We start from the raw sequence: 23,166 nt of genomic DNA, 5'->3' as shown, positions 1-23,166 counted from the left end.
TCACTTTGACAACCCACCTATATGGGTTGTCATTCTTTGTGCAGCAGAGATTTGCAGGGAACCTGGATGCCCATCACTGGGACAGTGGACCAGTAGTGTGGTCAAGGCATACATGGGGTGTTTTGCAGCAGCCAGAAGCAAGAGCTTGCTGTGCACGCAGCGGCATGGAAGATCCTTTGGTGAAAAGGGGGAACACAGAATGAAATCTATGATATCACTTCAGTCAATTTAAAATGCATGCACCCAAGACAACAATAGTGTTTTGTAAGAACATATTCAAATAAAAAGACACCCCCTCAAATGGTTTCCTAGGAAGGGGAGTGTTATACAAAGTGCAATATGGGGACAGAAGGGATTAAAACAGTTTGTAAAGACATGGCTTTGTAGAGAGAAGGCGCTGTGGTTTTTTGTTTCTTTTTTTTTCTTGAGATGGAGTCTTGCTCTGTTGCCCAGGCTGGAGTGCAGTGGCGCGATCTGAGCTCACTGCAAGCTCCGCTTCCCGGGTTCATGCCATTCTCCTGCCTCAGCCTCCTGAGTAGCTGGGACTACAGGCACCCGCCACCACGCCCAGCTAATTTTTTTTGCATTTTTAGTAGAGACGGGGTTTCACTGTGTTAGCCAGGATGGTCTCGATCTCCTGACCTTGTGATCTGCCCGCCTCGGCCTCTCAAAGTGCTGGGATTACAGGCGTGAGCCACCGAGGCGCTGTGGTTTTGATCGCATAGCCTGACTGTGAAAGACCGGTTCTTAGCTCTGCTGTGGCCTCTCTGATTTGAGCTGAGTTAATTGCCAAAACATTCTGTGCCTCAGTTTCTTCCTCTCATTCTGGCCCATGGGGAAAATCACGAAATGTGAAGCTGGTGTGAATGAAGCAGGCGAGGTGTGGGACACTAGGGAGAGGCGGGGACTGGGGCCCATGGGGGAAATACCCCTTCAAAGGCAGCAGCTTCCAGTTAGCTCCAGTTACAGCATCATGGGGTAACACAGGCCTTGGGTGCTAGAATTTTAAATTTTTCAGAAGGTAAAAGTCCAGATTCTTAGATGAAATCTCCGATTTTTTAATGTTTGTGACTGAGTTTTAAAACACCACGTCGGCTACGAATGTAAATCTTAGCTCCACGACCAACTAGTTGTGCGATCCAGAGTACAGGATCTAACTCTCTGAGACCGAACCAGTTTCCTTGGCCGTGAATGAAGATTTCAAGACCTACTTGCCCAAGCGGTTTAACGAACTAACAGAGCCCGGGGCATGGCTCCCAGTCAGTGAGAGCCACGGTCATCATGCAGCACCTGCTCTGCTAACTGTGCTAATGGACCAGCAACTCCCATTTCTCAGATACATAAACTGAAGCTCAGAAGAATGGACAGTTTGACCCTGATCACACAGTCAAGGAAGCAGACCAGGCAGGTAGAAAAAACATCCTTCCCAAACCTGATCACAAGGAAGAGGTAAAACTGGATTAACTTATAAATAAGTTAATATAATATAATGTAATTATAAATATAATATAAATAAATATAATTTATGATAAATAAATATATTTATATTATATATAATATATATTATTTATATAATATGCAATTACTACTTATATAATATGTAATATATAATATCTATTATATGTTATATATTTAATAATAATATAATATATAATTATATTATAATTATTTAATAATTAATTGATTTTATTAATGTTATATGACATATATGTCATTATTAATTATAATATAATATAATATATGATATATCATTATTAATTTATAAAAGTACTTATAAATAAGAGTTTGGGGATTAAAAGAGCTCTAAATAAAAAGAAGTGATTATTAATCTGTCTGACTCCTAACAGGAGTGACAGGAGTCTCTAATAAAGACGTCTACAGTCCTAGAGGCAGGCAGACCTCGCCAGGACTTGGCAGATGTGAGTTGATAACACACATGCCCATGGGGTGCTGGCACTGGCTCCTACAGGCTCAAATCCCAGTTTTCCAGGAACCCCAAGAGCTGGTTGTGAATGCAGCCACTCTGGTGGGAGCTATGGTTAGAGTGTCTCCACGGTAGAAATAGGCAAACACTACAACTCACGGGCTTGTTTTCTTCCCTGGAGAACTGGTTGTCCAAGGTTTACCATGGCATGTGGTCCAGTGACATTGACCCTTTTGGCAAAATCATCCCTTCAGTCCCCAGAGACCAGACCTCCTGATACACCCGCCTTTCCTTCTGCATGGCCCCCATCTCCAGAGAGCAAGTTTGGATCAGGAAGAAACGCAGTTAGCACAAGATGGTGAATGACTCGTTGGGGGCACACGGAGGGGATCACTGTTCAGTGAGGAACACTTAAAGATGGCAAAGGGCCAGACCATGACAGGAAGCTTCTGCCTTCTTTGAGGGGTAGGTGAGATTGTCTGAAACCAAGAAATGCCAGAAAGGGACAGTAACAGTGTTCTGGGTGGCAAGTGCAGTGACAAAAGTGAGCCCTCCAGCTCCCCAGTGGGGCCCACCCTGCCCTCTGGGGAAAGGAGGCTCTAACAGGAGCAGACAGGTCACACCTGCAAAGGAACTGAAAGTCACTGCTCTGAGGAACTGGGACCAAACCCCAAGGCAGAAAACGGGCTGTGACAACCCCAGCTTCCGTAGAACCAAGCCTCATCCCAGGGAAGAGAGACAGCTCTGGGTGAGCGAGCTCAACCGGGGGTGCCCATGAGTCCATGGGGGATGCTGAGAGGAGAGAGCCAGGACACCTGAAGGCAGGCCAGGGGGAATTCTGATTGTCACCGGGAGCAACATGGGCTGTTCTGGAATTTACAGTGTAGTGAGCTTGACGTCCATCCCAGGCAAGAGGCTAGATGAGATTACTAACAGCATGATCTGTGAGGAGAGGCAAAGCAGGTGCTGGGCCTGGGAACCAGCAGGAGGTCACTGGGAACACACCAAGTCAACTAAACCTGTTTACCAGTGTGTGGTTGCTGGCCTCACAAGTTGGGTAATTGGTTGCGTCTGATGAATATCATAGCTCAGTGGCCTACAGCAGTCAGGCGGGTGATGTAAATGAGTGGAACAGGCTGCGAGTGAGGCGACAGGGCAAGGTGGGGATGGTGACACATCAAAGAGAACTGCCCCATTGAAAGGGGATGCTTCCACTCTGATATGGTTTGACTGTGTCCCCACCCAAATCTCATCTTGAATTGTAACTCCCACAATTCCCATGTGTCATGGGAGGAACCCGGTGGGAGGTGATTGAATTATGGCGGCTCTGTTCTCGTGATAGTGAATGAGTCTCATGAGATCTGATGGCTTTAGAAATGGGAGTTTGACTGCACAAGCTCATTCTTCTCTTGTCTGCCACGTGAGATGTGCCTTTCACCTTCCGCCATGATTGTAAGGCCTCCCCAGCCACGTGGAACTGTGAGCCCATTAAACCTCTTTCTTTTGTAAGTTGCCCAGTCTTAGGTATGTCTTTATCAGCTGTGTGAAAACAGACTAATACACACCCCACTCCAGCTACATCACTGTGGAATAATCAAGGGTATCAGATCTTCAGATTTTTCAAGGAAAGCTGAAAATCCAGATTATTATGTAGAAATCTCTGAATTTTTAAAAATGCTTGTAACTGGTTCATAATTTTTAAAAATATGGGTTGGGTGAACAGAACACTAAATCCAACATAGGGGCCACCAGATTGTGATCTTTAATCTGATATCTATAGGTTTCCATAAAGCATTTTATGGGGTTCATTTGTGATTTTGTTGTTGTTGAAGAGCACAGGGAGAGAGATGGGCCTGGTTGAGGCCACACCAGTGTCAGTCCAGACATAGGCGTCTGTGCTGTTGGTTCCTCCTTTCATTCACATCAGCAATTCAGATAAGGATCCAGGAGGCAGGCCTTCCAATGTGGGGCTGCCATCCAGCTAGGAGGATGGCACACATGCCAGGTGCTAGAGCCAGGATGAAGCTGACCTCAATGGTCTGGAGTAACGGGCTGGTGTAACCATGGGAAGTTTAGGACAAAACAATCTAAAGTTCCAAGTCTCGGCTGGGCACGGTGGCTCACACGTGTAATCCCAGCCCTTTGGGAGGCCAAGGTGGGTGAATCACCTGAGGTCAGGAGTTCGAGACCAGCCTGGCCAACATAGCAAAACCTCGCCTGTACTATAAATACAAAAATTAGCCAGACAAGGTGACGCACACTTGTAATCCCAGATACTCCGGAGGCTGAGGCAGAAGAATTGCTTGAACAAGGAGGCGGAGGTTGCAGTGAGCCAAGATCGCACCACTGCCCTCCAGCCTGGACGACAGAGTGAGACTCTGTCTCAAAAATAAATAAATAAATAAATAAATAAATAAAAATAAAGTTCCAAATCTAGCTTAGCAGGAGCACATGTGAAAAAGACGATGGCGTTTTAGTCGATGGCGAATACATTGTGAAGCTGGATCGCTGAATGGGCGCCCCCTGGTGCCACTGTCTGTGAGACTGCACTCGTGGAGGGGCGCCCGGTGGGAGGGTCAGTCCACTCTGCAGGCCTTGGGTTCTGAGACCCCCATTAGGAAGGACAGGCACCAGGTTGAGTGTGTCATGGGAGGCGGATCTGGGATGGCCTGGGGTTAAGAGGGGCGTGCGGAATGGCTGAAGTAACCCAGAGGGTTTGGCCTGAAGAAACCTCAAGAGAGACCTGCCTGGTTTTTCAAACAGTTGAGGCTTCCATGTATCTCCTGAGGGGAGAACCGGGATCCAGGAGTGGATGTCATAGGAGGCCGATTTCTGCTCTATTTAAGGAACACATTAAAGAAGACCAGAACTATCTAGAGATATACAGGTTGTGGCCTGAGAGTTCCTGGTGTCTGGCCCTGACCACGCCTCCAGCACCACGTCTCACCAAAGAGGAGCCTCGCAGTGGGTTGAGCTGGCTCAGAAGACCCTGCGGCTCACCACCGGCTAAGCTTGCCAGCTCCCATCCACGGTGCTGGTCCCATTTGGGCACCATTCGGTGAGTGCCCATCTCCCAGCACTCCTGTCGCACTCCTTGTCTTTGACTTGCATCCTCCTCCTGGAGCAGAAACATCCTTGGAAATCAGAAGTGAGACAACCAAGGCCGGGTGCGGTGGCTCATCCCTGTGATCCCAGCACTTTGGGAGGCTGAGGCAGGTGGATCACTTAAGGTCAGGAGTTTGAAATCAGCCTGGCCAACATGGTGAAACCCTGTATTTTAAATCTACTTAAAATAGAAAATTTAGCCAGGCATGGTGGCGCATGCCTGTCATCCCAGCTACTCAGGAGGCTGAGGTGGGAGAATTTCTCGAACCTGGGAGGTGCAGGTTGCAGTGACCGAGATCACGCCACTGCACTCCAGCCTAGGCGACAGAGTGAGACTCTGTCTCAAAAAAAAAAAAAGAAATGAGACAACCAAAAGCACCATGCCACTGATCTGCAGCATTGCACGGTGGGTCCCAGCCAGTACAAAACAGATCAGAACAACTCCCCTGTCCCTAAATAAGTTGCATTGGAAGGAACAGACCGTCTGCCATTATTTGCACAGAACAAGATCATTTACCTAGGGAAGCCAAAAGAATAAATTCAGAAACTATTAAAATAAATAAGAGAATTCAGACAGATATTTAAGAGTACCCTACCGAAACTATCACTTTCCTAGATACCCACAAAACCTAACCAGAAAATGTCATGATGGAAAAGGAAGATTCTGTTTGCAAAGGTAATTAAAGCTACATCACACTCAGTAACAGAGCAGGTTTAAGAACTATATGGAGAAAGCAGAAAAAAGATATAAAAGAAAAGCTGAATAAATGGAGAGAGAAACCATGATCTCAAATTGAAGGACTTGATGTTATAAGAACATGTTATTTATACATTAACCTATTAATTACATGTAATTGCACAAAATTCCAACTGGGATTTTTTTTAGAGAACTTGAAAAGCTGATTTTAAAATTCACCTGGAAAAGAAAATGCATGGCAAGCCAGGACTAATGAGAATAATAAATGGGAACTTAGTCTGCCAGATAAGGAAACACACAAGAAAGCCACAGTGATTAAACCTATGCAGCTGGGTCAAGAGTAGATTAATCTATCAATGGAACAGGAGGAGGTGTTTCAAATCAGATTAGGACTATGGGGGAAATTAGCACATGATATAATGGCATTGTGAATCAATGGGAAAAGGATGGGCTATTTAATACGGTGTTGGCTATCCGTTTGGACGGTGAAGTTATAGTTCCTATTTTATACCAAACATAAAAATAAATAAAGAGCTAAACATAAAAACACATTAAAAATTGTTAGAAGAAAATAGTATTTTCCCTAAATAAATAATATTGGGATGGGTGATTCACGAAACTCAGAATCCATAAATGAAAACATTTGACTACCTAATGGTTTTAAATTTCCACATGACAAAACGCACCGTAAACAATGTTTAAAAACATTGCAGGCTGGAGAAAATATTTTCATATAACTTACCCCCAAAATTAATATACAAAACATATAAAGGGTTTTTAAAATCAGAAATATTTTTAAAAAGGAAAAAATGGAAAAAGAATATAAATAGGCAATTGACAGGAAAAGAAACACAAATGGTGAATGCATATATGAAAATAGGCTCAGTGTCATTTCTTTTGAGATGGGATCTCGCTCTGTCACCCAGGCTGGAGTGCAGTGGTGTGATCTCGGCTCACTGCAACCTCCGCCTCCCGGGTTCAAGTGATTCTCCTGCCTCAGCCTCCTGAGTAGCTGGGGTTACAGGCATGCGCCACCACGCCTGGCTAATTTTTGTATTTTTAGTAGAGTTGGCATTTCACCATGTTGGCCAGGCTGGTCTCAAACTTCTGACCTCTGGTGATCCGCCCACCTCTGCCTCCCAAAGTGCTGGGATTATAGGCATGAACCACCACGCCTGGGTCATTAGTGTCATTTCTAATGAGAGAAATGCAAAATAAAATATTGCGATCACATATTTCACTCATTGTCTGCTGAAAATTACAGGCACTGGTAATGTCCAGAATTGAGATGTGTGAGCATCATGAGGGCCAAGAGACATTGGGTGAGAAGGTCACTCGGAAGAGCCCCGGGCAAAGCAGTTTGGCAGTATTTTACAATCATATATGCATTCCTTCAACCCAGTAATAGTTTTTCTTGGAGAAAGCTTGTATGCACAGTCACAAGCAAGCCTTGCTTATTGTTGCATCCATCTTTTGTAGTGAGAACAACAAAAAAGAAAATCATCTATGTATCCATCCATTATCGTTCAACTGTTAAAAAGCACAAAAGATGCATGAATGAACTTGGATCCATCTCACGGACAGATTGCTAAGGGAAGAAAGCAAATCGCAGAACAGTGTATACGGTATTATCCTATTTACAAAAACAAATATAAATATATGAAACATATGAAAACAGTATCTGAGAAACTGTCAACAGTGGGACTAGGGTGGGGGATTTGCAGGCCATTAGGGTTACCAATAGGAGAAGGAGATCTCTATTTCCTATGTATTTCCTTTGGTACTGTTTTAATTTTTTTTGACCAAGCTGAGATATAACTTTTAAATGTAAAAAAAAAATTATTTTAAAAGTTCTGTCTCCATTTTGGGAGGCTGAGGTGGGAGGATTGCTTGAGCCCAGGAGTTGTTTTTTTTTTTTTTTTTTTTTGAGACAGTTTCAATCTTGTTGCCTAGGCTGGAGTCCAATGGCTTGGCTCACTGCAACCTCTGCCTTCCAGGTTCAGGCGATTCTCCTGCCTCAGCCTCCCAAGAAGCTGGGATTACAGGTGCCCACCACCACCCCCTCCAGCTAATTTTTGTATTTTTAGTAGAGATGGGGTTTTACCATGTTGGCCAGGCTGGTCTCGACCTCCTGACCTCAGGTGATCCACTCGCCTCGGTCTCCCAAAGTGCTGGGATTACAGGCGTGGGCCACTGCGCCTGGCCAAGCCCAGAAGTTTAAGAACAGCCTGGGCAACACAGTGAGACCCTATCTCTAAAATACAAGTTCTATCTCAACACTCTTATATACATATGCAATCTTGTGTATATAATCTATCCCTTAAACAAAAACCAAAAACTATCCTACAACAATATCACCCTGCAACTTTTTTATTAATGTTTGAAATCTTTCCAACTCATTACACACAGCTCTACTTTAATTTTTTAAGCAGCTTCATAGTCTTCCATTGGCTGGACCACAGTGTATTTAAGCAGTTCCCTCTTCATCATGGTTAGGTTGAATGCTAACCTAGGCAACATGAGGTTGTTTGTTAGGATTCTTCTTTGACCCCTATTTGAAATAATGCTGCAGTGGGTGTCCTCGTATATATATCTTTGTCCATGTGACTTGTTGGACAAATTAGGGGTGGGAGAACATTCCTCACTGCACCCAGACATTACGGATGTTGACAGACATTGGCAATTTGCCCTCCAGAGCATTTGTCCGCATTTGCACTCCCTCCCGTGGTGAGTGAGACTGACTGCCATTCTCCCCACCCACGCATGGTCTTCAAACCCTAATGTGCATCAGGATCACCTGGGCATCTTGTTCAAACGCTGACTCCGAATTCCCGGGTCTGGGGCCTGATTGTCCACATTTCTAACAAGCTCCCAGGTGATGCTGATCTGCTGGCCTGTGGACCAGACTCTGAGCAGCAAGGTTCTAGAGCAATGATGCCCAGTGAAAATGTAATGTGAGCCTTATATACAATTTTAAATTTTCTAGCAGCCAGATTTTAGAATTTTTCTTTCTTTTTTTTTTTTTTTTTGTGATGGAGTCTTGCTCTATTGCCCAAGCTGGAGTGCAGTGGGGCGATCTCAGCTCACTGCAACCTCTACCTGCCGGGATCAAGCATTTCTCCTGCCTCACCCTCCGGAGTAGCTGGGACTACAGGCGTGCACCACTAAGCCCGGCTAATTTTTGTAATTTTAGTAGAGACGGGGTTTCACCATGTTGGTCAGTCTGGTCTCGAACTCCTGACCTCAAGTGATCTGCCTGCCTTGGCCTCCCAAAGTGCTGGGATTACAGGCATGAGCCACCATACCCAGCCTAGGAGTTTTTAAACATTGGGATAAAATCAATTTGATGAATGTATTTTATTTAACCCAATATGTCCAAAATATTAAGATTTCAATGTGCAATACAATTATCATGAGATATAGAACATTCTCTTTTTTGGGGGGGGAGGGGGCGTATTCTAAGTGCTCTGTGACCCCACGTGGCCTGTGGCTGCAGCACTGGCCAGCACAGCTGTAGAGAATCTCTTGGGCTCTACCAGGCAGGGGACCACGGCAACATCTGTTTCTCAGACTCCAGGGAGAAGCACAGGGAAAACGGGCCAGGAGGCAGAAGAAGGGTGCTCAGGAGGCATGCATAGCGTGTTCTTCTGCCAAGGGAGTGTGGCCTGAAGCCACCACTGGGCAGGTGGCAGGAGAGAGCCAGTGGTGGGACCAGCTCTGGACGTCATCACATTATTATTGACAAATTTTTGCAAATCTTTTCACCCCAAAATTGATGACTGTCCATCTCTACCATCTCTAACAAATGCCTCGTTGAACACCTGATAAGCTTAACATAAAGTCTTTTTTTTTTTTTTTTGGAGACAGTGTCTCACTCTGTCGTCCAGACTGGAGTGTGCAGTGACGTGATCTCAGCTCACTGCAACCTCAGCCTCCCGAGTTCAAGCGATTCTCGTGCCTTAGCCTCCTGAGTAGCTGGGATTATAGGCACTCGCCACCATGCCTGGCTAATTTTTGAATTAGACAGAGACAGAGTTTCACCATGTTGGCCAGGCTCGTCTTGAACTCCTGACCTCAAATGATCCACCTGCCTCAACCTCCCAAAGTGCTGAAATTCCAGGCATGAGCCACTGCACCTGGCCTTACCATAAAGTCTTGAAGACCATTTTTAAGATGTCAAATATATTCCAGACTCTAAAGTTACATTTTAGAGAAACATATTTACACTGATAGTTTCCCAAGAAGGAAGGCTTATTTCCATGTCAGGGGATTTTACTTCTGTTTTGTATTTTCGATTTGAACTTCCTCACCCTCACTACTGCCCTAAGAGAAAAAGCAGAAATTATCAATATTAATCTGCCGTAATCCTTCTCTGTCCAAAAAAAGAAAAGAAAGATTAGACAAGAGAGGAATGCAGTGGCCCGTCAGACCACGTGAAGGAGAACCTGACTTCACAAAGCCCTCAGGTTGAAGTCTGCTTATTGTTCCATTTCTCTCAAGACACATTCTTTAATTTCTCTTTCTGTTTCTTCCTGGGTAACCATTTTTATCTTAGAGTCAAGATTCTTTCACCCATGCCTTTTTCACCCAGCAGAAATCTACTGAGCCCTGTCAGGGGCAACGTGTCAAGTGGGGCTGAGGAATGAAGATGGCTGTGAGGGTGCTGGGGGCTGGGGTGGGAGCGCCCCTGGCTACGTGGGAGCCACTGACAGTGATGGGCCTGGGGCTCCTTGGCCTGTCTCAAGATGGAAGAAGGGACGGGAGATTGAGGGATAAAGGGATGCTGTTGGGAGCATCCAAGGCCTCCTCCACCTCCCACGTTCAATGTTTGCCTTTGAAATAACCATTTCCTTCTGCCACATGCAATTAAGGAAGCTCGTCCCCTTGCTATTTCCATTTCCCCTTTCCTTCTCACCCCAAGCAAAGGTCCTGTATTTACATGCAGCTCCATTTAAACTCCTCCCCTTCGAGAATTTAACCACACATCTTTTGGCAACGCACACCCGTATAGATGGCATTCATCATTGCACAGGCTCATCAATGCTAAAACCCTGCCCTAATCATTATGTTTCAAAAGCCCTCGTGGTTCCACTGGGCCCAGGAACGCAAGCAATCTCCATTTTCCCCATTGCCCAGAGCCTATGAGGGATATTTTTATCCTTAATTACATATCCCTGAGACGCTCTTCTTTCCAGCTTGCTTCTTTTCTTTTCATAAAACTCTTGAGGTACTCTGGGGAAGACAGAAGTGACAGCTGGCAGACAAGCCCAGAGTCACCAGCCCTGGGATCAGCCTGGAGAGAAGCTGCCTGAGGGAGCAGAGCCTGGGACGGCTCCCTGATAAGCCTGGCAGCTCGGGCCCCCAGTCACTCCGGCCGCCCGCCTGCCTCATCCCAGACCCAGCACCAACCTCGCAGAGCTGATTATGAAACATTGGCCCTGAACGCCTACATCTTGGGAGGCTTTGCTAATCTTGTAGAATGAATCAGATAATTTCAGAACAGGAAAGCTTTGGGGGTCTCCGCTCCCCTCCTTGGCCTTTCCCGCTTTGTTTGTATTGCAAATTTACTCCTTCATTCAATCACGTAGCAAATGTTTACTGAGCACCTACTCTGTTCCAGGCGTCCTTCTGGTGCTGCAGAGACAGTGGAGAGCAAGATGGACAAGGTCTTGGCTCTCGTGAGTCTTACATCCTCGTGATGGAGACAGATAATAAATGAGTGAGTCAATACAGAATCAAGATAGTTGCTGCGGTAGAAAAAATAACGGCCTCCGCCTCCCAAGCCCTCCTTATCCCTGGAACCTGTGGCTGTTATGTACCATGGCCTGAGGGAGATAAGGTTGCTCATGTGCTGGCCTTGAGGCTGGGAGAGGAGCCTGAATTATTCAGCTGTTCCCAATCTACGTTCAAGAGTCCTCATAAGGGGAAGAGGGAGGCAGAGAGTCAGAGCCCTAGAAACAGCATTATGAGAAAGACCTGACGGGCCGTTACTGGTTCTGAAGACAGAGGAATGGGCCATGAGCCAAGGAATGCAGGTGACCCCTAGAAACCAGAAAAGGCAAGAACAGGGATTTTCCCCTGAAGCCTCTGGAAGGAGCTCAGCTCTGCCAACACCTTGACCTGAGCCCAGTGAGAGCTTCTGGACTTCCGGCCTGCACAACTGCAGGATAATAAATTGTGTTGTTTTAAACCCCTCTGTTTGCGGAAATTTGTTATAGTGGCAATGGAGACAAATCCCCTTGCAGACAGCGATAAGGGCTATGAAGAAAAAACAGGAGTGCAATAAGGAGCGGCTATGGGACAGGGCATAATATTAGATGGGAAGACCTGGGAAAAGGCCTTGGAGGAATCCTGTTGGCCAGTCAGCCACATAGTGACCTGAGGGACGGAGTCCCAAGCACAAGGCAGGGCAGGTGCCAAGACCCTGGGGCAGGAAGGTGTTTAGTGTCATAAGGGTAAGTATCTCCCCAGCGCCTTCGTCAGGGGAGAAAGCAGTTCTATCGTCTGGTTTCCCAAGCAGCCGGTGGTATCTTTCTTGTAGACTTCCAAGTTACTTCTTTTTTTTTTTTTTTTTTTTTTTTTTGAGACGGAGTTTTGCTCTTGTCACCCAGGCCAGAGTGTTGTGGCGCGATCTCAGCTCACCACAGCCTCTGCCTCCCAGGTTACAGCGATTCTCCTTCCCTCAGCCTCCTGGGTAGCTGGGATTACAAGTGTGCACCATCACACCCGGCTATTTTTGTATTTTTAGTAGAGATGGGGTTTTGCCATTGTTGGCCAGGCTGGTCTCGAACTCCTGACCTCAGGTGATCCACCTGCCTTGGCCTCCCAAAGTGCTGGGATTACAGGCATGAGCCACCGTGCCCGACCCCGAGTGACTTTGAATCTGCTTGTTGGAATGTCCGTTTTCTCTCTTTAAAGGCTGGGACTATGTTCCCGTGTTCTGTCCTTGTGTCTGTGAGGGCGCTGAGAACTCTTTTTAGGGTCTTCATAGCATATATTTGTGAGATGTTTGGATTTTGGAAAACACATTTCTCCATGTCAAGATTTCAGATCCTTTTTCCTGCCAGTCATGAAGGGCACAAATATGGGGGGGAGATGGGTTGGGCATCCTGATGGCCACCAGCCTGGCAGGGTCTCTTGACTCAGACAGCCAGGAAGAGCAGAAATGAAAGAAGTAATCTTCCATGGCGAATCTCTTTATAAAAATCACTAACTGCTCATGTATGGATTAATTCAATATTTGAGAGAGAAATTTGGATTTTCCTCTCCTGGTGTTGCTCAAAATGAAACACAGTCTGCTAAGAACAGGGCAGACTAAAGTTAACCTCAGAGGTTTTGTGGGCACTGAGTGATCAATAGAAGCCTCTTCTCAAGCCAGGTCCAGCTGGGCCTTTCATTCAGGGGATGGCGACGCATCCTCTGTCCTGTGCCCAAGGGCAGACACTCGGGCGACTGAGACCCTTGTTCTCAAGGCCTCCACAGCTCACTGGGGGAGACAGACACCGGGTCGCCTACCACCCCACAATGCGAGGATGTGGACGCTGGGCGGGGGGATTGTTTGGAAGCACAGAAGAGGGACTGGGTGCCTCTCAGATGGTTCTTTGGAAGGCATGGCTGGGTCATTCATTTCCTCCCACTTGAGGGGAGCTCCTTGCACTGCAGAAGTTTCCTGAGATGCTTCTCCCTCAAGATGTAAAAATCTGGGGTTCAGAGTCTAATCTTGAAAATTGCTTGTCATTGGTCTCTAGACTGAACATCCTATGAAGGAGGGACTTTGAGGGTGGCTGTTGTTCAGTTCCCAATTAATATTCACTGAATAAATGAATGAGCTGTCGGGAATCTCTAAGCTGTCATTCTGACCCTCAAGGAATATAGTCAGGACATACGGCTATAACGCTCACTGGACTTGGCTTAAAAGTAGAGTCATCTTGGGTCTCATTCAGGAAGGATCATGGCTCAAATACTGCAAAGCCGTTATCTGGTTCCATAGCTGGGGAACCTCAAGTGGTTGGAGAAACAAAGGCCAGTAGCCTTTGTGTGAAGCTCACCCTCCAGCCCAGCGCCCCAGGCTGCAGGGCACAGAGCCACAGCATGGCTCCAGTGACATCCCTCTTCTGTCACAAGTTTTATGAAACAGGCAAACAGTGTTATCTCATATGAGCCTTTGTTTCCTTGAATTTAAAAATGGGAATAGTGATCATAGCAACAATAGTAGTAAACCCTCCCCCAGGATTAAAGAACACAGATGAAGTGCCTAGCTCCTGACAGGGGCTCAACAAAAGGGAACCAGGCCAGAAAGGGATGATAAGATAGGCCCCAGGTGGGAGTTGTGGGGCCTCCCGCTGGTCCCTCCCGTGTCCTCAAGGCTCTCTCTTGTCACCTGGTGGGACCCCAGGCATCCACCCTCGCCCTCACCCCGCCTCTGTCTTCCTCAGTTATCCAAAGCAGCAGTGACATATGCCCAGTGAGCAGGCACAGGACAACCCCTGACCCTTAAGGGATATAGTCAGGACATACGGCTGTAACGCTGTTACAGTTCTCAGTTCTCAGAGGGTCCCAAGGCAGACAGGGTCTAGGGGCCCTACTTGGTGCCTCTGTCCTCCATGACCCTCACGCCTGGGCCCCGATCCAGGGCCAGTCAGGATTTCCAGGCACTTGTCCTCCTCTCCAAGGCCCCTTTGGACGGCCTTGCTGCCAATCCCAGGACTCCTGAGTTTTTTGTGTCCCAAAGTCTCAGCCCTTTCTCCTTCCCCTGTGCCTGGTGTCCCCAGCTCTTGGCCAGTCATGGGCCGGGGCCTCTGCCCGGTGACCCCGTGTTGGTGTCAGCGAGCTGACTGGCCTCTGTGCGTCCTCGCCATTTTAAAACAGTCATCCATGGAGTCACGTGTCAGACATGAGCTGCATGTTTACATAAACCATCTCTTTTAGTCCTCAAAATCTCCACAGGAGAGAAGTACTGCTGGCCCCCACTGTTTCTGAGGAGGAAACAGAAGCTTGAGAAAGAAACTGCTTCCCTGAGGGAACTAGGACATTACACCACCCTGAAGACCCGAGGAAGAGCCTTCTCTGGAAATGCGGCTGCTGGAACTCGTCTCGGGACATCTCGGGAAGCATCGGCAGCCTCACGTGGACGTCAAAAGGCAAGGCCTTTATGACCCAGGAGTGAAAAATCCCAGGAAGAGGAGAAAGATGAACAGACAACAGGGCCAGTGAAACATGAAGATCAGCTAGGCAAGGCAGGCTTGCAACCAAATGAGAACCTCGGCCGGGCCGGTGGCTCACGCCTGTAATCCCAGCACTTTGGGAGGCTGAGGCGGGCAGATCACAAGGTCAGAAGTTTGAGACCAGCCTGGCCAACATGATGAAACTCCGTCTCTACTAAAAATACAAAAAATTAGTGGGGGGTGGTGGTGCATGGCTGTAATCCCAGCTACTTGGGAGGCTGAGGCAGGAGAATCGCTTGAACCCAGGAGGCAGAGTTTGCAGTGAGCCGAGATCTTGCCATTGCACTCCAGCATGGGGGCCAGAGCAAGACACTGTCTCAAGAAAAAAAAAAATGAGGAGCTCAATTCAATGCTGAAATGAGGATCCACTTTGGAGGCAGCTGCAGCAGAACTGAGTCCAGAAAAGAGAACCCGTCTCAAATGCAGAGGAAGTTGACCAAGGCATGAAAAGCAAGTCAATAGATAATGGCAGATCCTGTGGAGGACAAATTTAAGATTGATAACTACAGCAAGGGTGAGATAAATCATAATTTTAAGTGAAACCTGTAGCACTTCCTATCTTCTTAATGGTGGGAGAAGAGTTAATTCATTCAATAAGTATTTATCAAGCACTCACTACATGCTAGGAATAGTTCTAGCATAGATGATAAATAAGTCAATATAAAAATGTATATTTTAAAATACCTCAGAGCTGGGCACGGTGGCTCACACCTGTAATCCCAGCACTTTGGGAGGCCGAGGTGGGCAGATCACAAGGTCAAGAGGTCGAGACCATCCTGGGCAACATGGTGAAACCCTGTCTCTACTAAAAACACAAAAATTAGCTGGGTGTGGTGGCATGTGCCTGTAGTCCCAGCTACTCGGGAGGCTGAGGCAGGAGAATCACTTCAACCTGGGAGGCAGGGGTTGCAGTGAGCTGAGCTGAGATTGTGCCACTGCACTCCAGCCTGGTGACAGAGTGAGACTCCATCTCAAATAAATAAATAAATAAATAAATAAATAAATAAATAAATAAATAAATAAAATCAGGTAGTCACAAGTGCCACAAAGAAAAGAAAGGAGGGTAAGGGGTTAAAGAGCAACAGGTGAAGGGTGGGGTGACTATTTTTCTGGGGTGATCAAGTGAGGCCTCTCAGAAAGACTTTCTTCTATTTGGCAAACCCGAAGTGGCCTCTTGCAAATCTGACAGACACAATTAGACCCGGAACCTGATCTCGAAGGACAAAGTCAAGATGAGAAGCGAAACCATTCTGCAATAAGCAAGAAATCATGCCTCCCCAGTGCACAGACATTGTTAAAATACTGATTGATTTTTGTGCTTTTTCTGGTCAGGGTTAGAGAAAGAGATGTTGAGCCCAAGGATGTCTGACAGGAACATAAGTCATTAGGAATGTCTGGGACAGGGCTGGAGCAGGTCCCAGAAACACGACACAGGCTAAGGAGAAGGAAGGCCCAGAGACTGTGTTGTCAGACGGTGGCTCATGGGCATTTGGTGCAGTGAAACTCGATATTCAATTTGCAATTTTCACTTTTCTGCTTTGAAATTCCCCTGGGATAGTTTAAACCTTTGTAAGTTAGGACACTTTTAGCTGTTAGAAAACCCTAACTCAACTAACTTGAGCAAAAAGGAATTAATTAACTCACAAAACGAAAATCTAGAGGCAGGGCAGATCCCAGGTTGCTTCATTCTGTTCAGCAAATTCAAGGGCATCATCCAGGCCCCAGGTTCACTTCTCCTTTCCGTGTGTTGGCCTCACTCGCCAGCTACTTCTCCTCATGGTTACAAGGCAGCAGCAGAGACCCAGCTATCACATCCTATGGCAGCTTCCAAAGGTAGGAAAGAGGCTATCTTGGCTGGGTGCAGTGGCTCACACCTGTAATCCCAGCACTTTGGGAGGCCAAGGCGAGCAGATTACCTGAGGTCAGGAGTTCGAGACCAGCCTGGCCAACATAGTGAAGCCCCATCTCTTCTAAAAATACAAAAATTAGCCTGGCATGGTGGCAGGTGCCTGTAATCCCAGCTACTTGGGAGGCTGAGGCAGGAGAATCACTTGAACCCAGGAGGCGGAGGTTGTGTTGAGCCGAAATCACGCCATTGCACTCTACCCTGGGCAACAAGAGCGAAACTCTGTCTCAAAAAGGAAAGAAAGGAAGGAAGAAAGAAAGAGGCTATCTTATCCCTATGTCTGTTTTTAAGACAAACAGACCTTTACTAGAAGCCCACAAAGCCCTTCTCTTCACATCTCATTGGTTACACTTGCATCCCATTCCCCAGTCTAAACCTATCGGCTACATGGTGCATGTTGATGTTAGTTCTAGACCGCTTTGGGTAACAAAGACAGGAAACAGGCCCATGATCTGGGGCAAGGTGAACCAGAAGGCTCTGGAACATGGAGAAACAAGGACAAAATGGCCAGTGGGGATGGGGAGAAAATAAAGACAGTCATTTGGAGGTAGAGATGACAAATGGCATGGATACTCTTTCCAGAATTCTCTGACAGACTGGGGAAGGGATTAGGGATCTTGCAGCCACACAAGAGGGAGGGGCTGCTCAGTCACAAGGGCATGTGTACCCCAGGGGGCTAGAAAACGGGGGGGGAGGCTTGGCTTTCTCAGGGGATTAGAAGAAAGATGCCAGAAGAGCTGGAATAAAAACTTACTCAAAGACCTAACAGAAGAAAGGTCTTTTGTGTCAAAGAACAGAGTTTGCAAAGTGAACAAGCCAAACACATTGCAGGTACTATCAATGAAAGGAAAATGACAACACTGGAAAAGAATTCCCACCGGCTTCAAAGTAGAAAAAAAGAAAAAAATGGGTCCCCTCTATAGGAACCAGCAGAAGTTTGGCCTTGGATTTTGTACTCGGAACTATTCATAACGCTACATTCTTTTTTTTTTTTTCTTTGAGACAGTCTTGCTCTGTCACCCAGCTGGAGTGCAGTGGTGAGACCTCAGCTCACTGCAGCCTCTGCCTCTCAGGTTCAAGCGATCTTCCCGCCTCAGCCTCCGGAGTAGCTGTGACTACAGGCATGCACCACCACACCCGACTAAGTTTTGCATTTTTAGTAGAGACGGGGTTTCACCATGTTGCCCAGGCTAGTCCCAAACTCCTGACCTCAGGTGATCCACTTGCCTCAGCCTCCCAAAGTGCTGGGATTACAGGTGTGAGCCACTGCACCCAGCCTGTAACACTACATTCTTGAAAGTAGTGCTGTACCTCATATAGGATTTTGAGCGAACAGTTGGTTCCAAGAATTTTATATCTATCAAATTACTCTTGAATGTGTAGACAACTAAAGATGTTTTGAGATATTCAGAGGCTTGGAAAATAGATCTGTCCATATTCTGCAGTAGACAGAAAAACCAATTCAAAATGCAGGCTTCTAGAAGGTGAGTGTCAGAGCATAAAGGAACCCCTCCACCAGCACGGACCCCCTTGGGGCCCACTGTCCTTGGCATGGCTGTGGAGCCCACACAGGGCAGCCCTGGCCGTGCTAGGCTTCTATGCCTGAACCTTTTCTGTGCCCCTTGTTGTGCAACTTCAGGAAGTGTGTTAGAGCCACATCCTTTGCCCGGCGGCTCAGACGGAATCTTTACTTCACTCAGTGACCACTCAGAACAATAACAGCTGCCACTCGCTTCCTGAGCTTAATAACAATGGCTCAACCGTTCACCTCCCGGATGCTTGTGACGGAACAGCTTTTAGAAAGTTGTTTTGTTTTCCCTCTCCAAAGGCCATGTCGCCCGGAGATACGTGACAGCCACCGTCAGGGACCAGGGACTTGAGTCACAAGTGTCTCTTCTTTAGAACTCACCGGAATGGCTCAGACCACTGGATTTTTTCTTCCAAATCGGGAAAGAATAATGAAAGGGTCTATGAGATAGATATTTTCTAACTCTTCATCTAAACTTGCATGAAAACCTGGGAGTGTGGCTGGGCGTGGTGGCTCACGCCTGTAATCCCAACACTTTGGGAGGTTGAGGCGGGTGGATCACTTGAGCCCAGGCGTTTGAGACCAGCCTGGGCAACATAGTGAAACCCTATCTCTACAGAAAAATACAAAATTTAGCTGGGGATAGTGGTGCACACCTGTAATCTCAGCTACTCAGGAGACTGAGGTGGGAGAATTGCTTGAGCCTGGGAGCAGAGGTGGCAGTGAGCCGAGATCGCGCCACTGCACTCCAGCCTGGTCTACAGAACAAGACCCTGTCTCAAAAACAAAACAAAACAAAACAAAACAGAAAAACACCTGGGGGTGCTCCCATCTTGACTGAAACAATCAATATCCTAGATACAATCTCAACCTCAAGAAGAGACAGGAAGTTCACAGAGAACATTGATGTGATAGGGGATTATGGGTAGTTCTAATTTTCTGCTTTATTCCTCTCGGTGGGAAGGATGTTAGAAAGGACGCAAGGGCCAAAAGGTTGTAGGGTGGAGCCGAAGGGCCTCTTTTGCTTCAACTGTGGCCCTAGGTTTGAGACAGCCATTTATGCGACACGTCTGAGGCCACTCCAGGCCTCCCTGGCCACCCTGGAGCTGGCCCATGAGGGCGGCTTGCAGGACCTCAGACTCTTCCTTACTTTCCCAAAGAGGGGCCATTTCAAAGGCAGCAGCAGCCTCCCAGCTCAGTCTGCAGCGAGCAGCTCAAGATAGGCACCGCTTCTCTTAGGGGAGAGTCGCTTCCCTTTCCAAGTCAAGAAAGGAGTTTTGGCTTTACAAGAAACCCACTCTCTTGGTGTGGGACAGTCAGGCCTGCGGGGCTGAGCCGTCCTGCCTTCGTCTGGCCTCACACAGGGCTCAGAGCACTGCCCCAACCCTCCCCCAACCAGGACAAGCAGTGCAAGCTGAGTCCAGAAGGTTCTCAGGGTTTGAGTGGCACAGCAGCTGTTGAACAACTGCTCAACAGTTCCAGAGCCTACTCAGGTCCCTGAAGACATGAAGCCCATAGCCCAAAGAGCAGAGCTGAGGGAGATGGAGTTCCAAAATTTACCCCTCCTTCCCCACCACTCCCAGCACTGCCTAGAATGCTCTAAAGCACCTCCAGCTCCCTGCTGTCTCCACCCTCCTCCCCAGCAGCTTCCTTGTGCTGGGAGGTATGTGTGTGATCTCTACTTTCCAGCAGTTTCTTGGCAGTCCTTGCCCAAGGCCACATCGCTGACCAAATTGGACTTGAACCCAGATCCCAGCCGGGAATGGAGTCTGCTTTCATTCTAGGGGCACCTCACTGATTTACCACAAGGGACAGATGCCACCTGGGATCAAATATTATCTACAACCATGTGAAGGACAAGAGGCCAAGCTCTCTGAGAGGCCACATTGCCCTGTCTCCCTGTCCCTCTGGGCAGAGTCCTGGGCTCATCCTTCCCCAGGGGACTCCAGACAGGCTTGGAAACACCTTCTGGGTTGGAAGGAAGAAAGCTTAGCCGGGGAGGCCGGGAGGCCTGGCTGTGAGTTCCAACTTCTGCAGTTCTCAGCAACACTCATATTTAGAACGAGGGGGTTGGATGAAGCTACAGTTTGCATCCTGCCCTCCCATCTCGGATTTTTTTTAAGTCTGTGAAAGATGGAGTGAGAGAAAAGAGTCCCCCAGGTGAGGCAGCTCCTCTCCCTGCTTGATACAGGGCTGTCATGGGCTATGACACGTGGGCCAACTCCAAGAAGTTGGTCTGCAAAGAACAAAGATGAGATCTTTGGTGTTGACAAGAGAACAGAAGTCCCCAGGAAAAGAGCTAAAGTTACTAAACTAAGAAACAATGAAAGCCTTTCGGTGCTTCACTTGGCAAAATTTCAGGCCAGATTCTTATTTTGGGGAGCCTCGTATTCTGGTGGCACTGAACAGGCTTAGGTGTCAGGAATGAGTTATTTAGAAACTGTGGCTAAGCTCAGAAAAGACTGTGAGGTTTTGCCTCAACATGAAAAGAGGAACTTGAGTTAAAATAGGCAGAGATCAATAACTGCTAAAGCTTCCCCGAAGGGCTCTGAGTCTGCTTAATTGGGCATGAGTGTGCACTTGGTCCTCAGTGGACATCTGCTGTCATTTACTCTTGGAGGTAGATTTTCATAGGTGAGTCCACCTAGGAGAATCCTATGAGAATTTCCCTTTAATTCACCTTGAAGGAAAACCTCTTCAGATCACCTAGGTCCACAGCTCCCTGTACCATGTCAGCTACTGTGGAGGTCACAGACCTAGTGCCGGGGTCAGGAGCAGATATGTCCAGCAGAGCCGCCCATCTTCTCTGAAAGCTGCCCGCCCACTGTCCTGGCTGAGCGGAGACCTTAAGGAGCCACGCTGCCACCACGACTCTGTCCCCATCTCTGAGAGGCAGAGGCGGGTACCTGCTCCAAGACAGCCGATTCATACACAGACTGGCAGCCCCTGAGTGGCTCATGCGGAGAAAGCCATGGAGGCTGAGCCATCAGACTCCTTCTTAGGACTGGGGACTGAGAAGGAAGGCTGCTGGCTGGGAAGAGCGGCCCCACAGAGAAGAGCTGATCCACGGGAGAAGCTGCGTGCAGACCCCATGCTCTTCTGGTTCCAAGGCCCTAGGGCGGCCTTCTCCTTCCTGGCTCTGCACATCTCCACAAAGGCCGCCCACCCCTTACCCCTTACAGAGTCAGCCAAGGCGAGTTTCTGTTCCCTGCACCACCACCACCCCCTGCCCAGTAGCCTGATGAGGCCCCGGATTTCATCAGCAGTTCCCAGGGTCACAAGACGTCACAGTAGCAAGAGTATGATGGTGACAGAGAGGGGCAAACCGTAGACGCAGTCTACACATTTACAGGCCGCGGGTGCCGACTCTACTAGAAGCCACAGAGTCATGTCTTTTCCAGTCATACTTAAAGTTTTCTTCACTTTGAAGGAAGAGAAGAAACCACAAAGGGAAAAAAGATCAAAAGCATCGACCAACTTTTAACTTAAGAGAGTTTGCCGACTCCTCTCAGCAAACCACCTGTCACAGATGCCAACTCTGCCAGAAAAGCTCATGCCCTCCTAGACTTGAAAAAAATGGTAGAGGTCATTGAGGCCAACTGCCTGCCCCAGACAGGGCTCCCCTCCGCTGCTCACATCCCACACATGGTGAAGAGCCCATGTCAGAGACAGACATTCCCGTGGCAAATAGCTGCCAAGTGCTGGAAAGGACCTTCTTGTACTAGGTGTGCCAACATCTGCTCCTGGTGACTGCTAAGAACCAGGCCAAACCTGCGGGCGCCCTAGGCCGGTGGAAAGCCTTCAGCAGACGTGCCTTAGAGGCTGCAGTGGACGCAGAGGCAGGAGGATGAGGCAGCCGGCAGCAATGCCAGCCTAACTACGCAGGGAGTGGTTCTGCTTGAGCCTAAACTCGCATCTCCTAAGGAGGCCTTGCAGCAAACGCCCCTGGACCGGGCTGCCTCACACATGCCCCTTGGGCCTCTCTCAATCACATCACTCCTCGAAGCAATTCCTTCCATCCTCATAAGTTGTCTTCCTGAGGGGCGTTCTGCTCACCACGCTCTGCCTCTTGACAACTTCTGGAGGATTTTTGCCCCCAGGGACTTGCCTGTGGTCTCCCTGCACCTTGAGTCCAGCTCCCTGTCTACTATTGCATCCTAGTTCGCACAAAATGAATCATTCCCTTCAAGCTTTGAAACTGAAGAGTGTACCCTGCCTCTCCCCTCCCACTTCCACTTTCTTTTCAACCAAACTCCCCCAATGCCGTCATTGCTTTTCCATGACATGATGTCCAAACCTTTGTCGACCCCGGCTACTCTGCTTGGGATGTGGATGCACTGCTGTGCCTCTTACTCTAGTCCCTGAGAACTGAGCATCTCTCTCTCTCTCTCTCACGCACACACACACACACACACACACACACACACCCCCGGGATGTGGAAACTTTGTCTCCTTCCTTCTTGCCACCTCCATGTGCTCTTCATGCAGCCAGATAACAATAGCTTTCCTGGCTTCCGCACACTCAGTTGTCACATTTTGTGGCGAAACAAAGCCTTTAGTAAACCGTGCTTAGGGTGGCCTTCCCGGGCTTGGACGGGTGCAGCAGATTTTTGTTTTTAAATTTAACTGCAGCCCGGCGGGGTGGCTCATGCCTATAATCCCAGAACTTTGGGAGGCCGAGGTGGGCAGATCATTCGAGGTCAAGAGTTTAAGACCAGCCTGGCCAACATGGAGAAACCCTATCTGTACCAAAAATACAAAAATCAGCCGGGCATGGTGGCG

General features: G+C 47.8%; 1 protein-coding gene across 2 annotated transcripts in view; it reads right to left on the bottom strand.

Annotated features, from left to right (window-relative positions):
* The window catches only part of INPP5D (inositol polyphosphate-5-phosphatase D), a 150,371-nt gene that overhangs the window by 107,084 nt on the left and 20,121 nt on the right, over positions 1-23,166 (bottom strand). The gene's annotated exons all lie outside the window — the stretch shown is intronic.

This window comes from Gorilla gorilla, chromosome 11 (assembly GCF_029281585.2).
Source record: "Gorilla gorilla gorilla isolate KB3781 chromosome 11, NHGRI_mGorGor1-v2.1_pri, whole genome shotgun sequence".
Lineage (NCBI taxonomy): Eukaryota > Metazoa > Chordata > Mammalia > Primates > Hominidae > Gorilla > Gorilla gorilla.
This window is presented reverse-complemented; position numbering and strand designations above follow the sequence as displayed.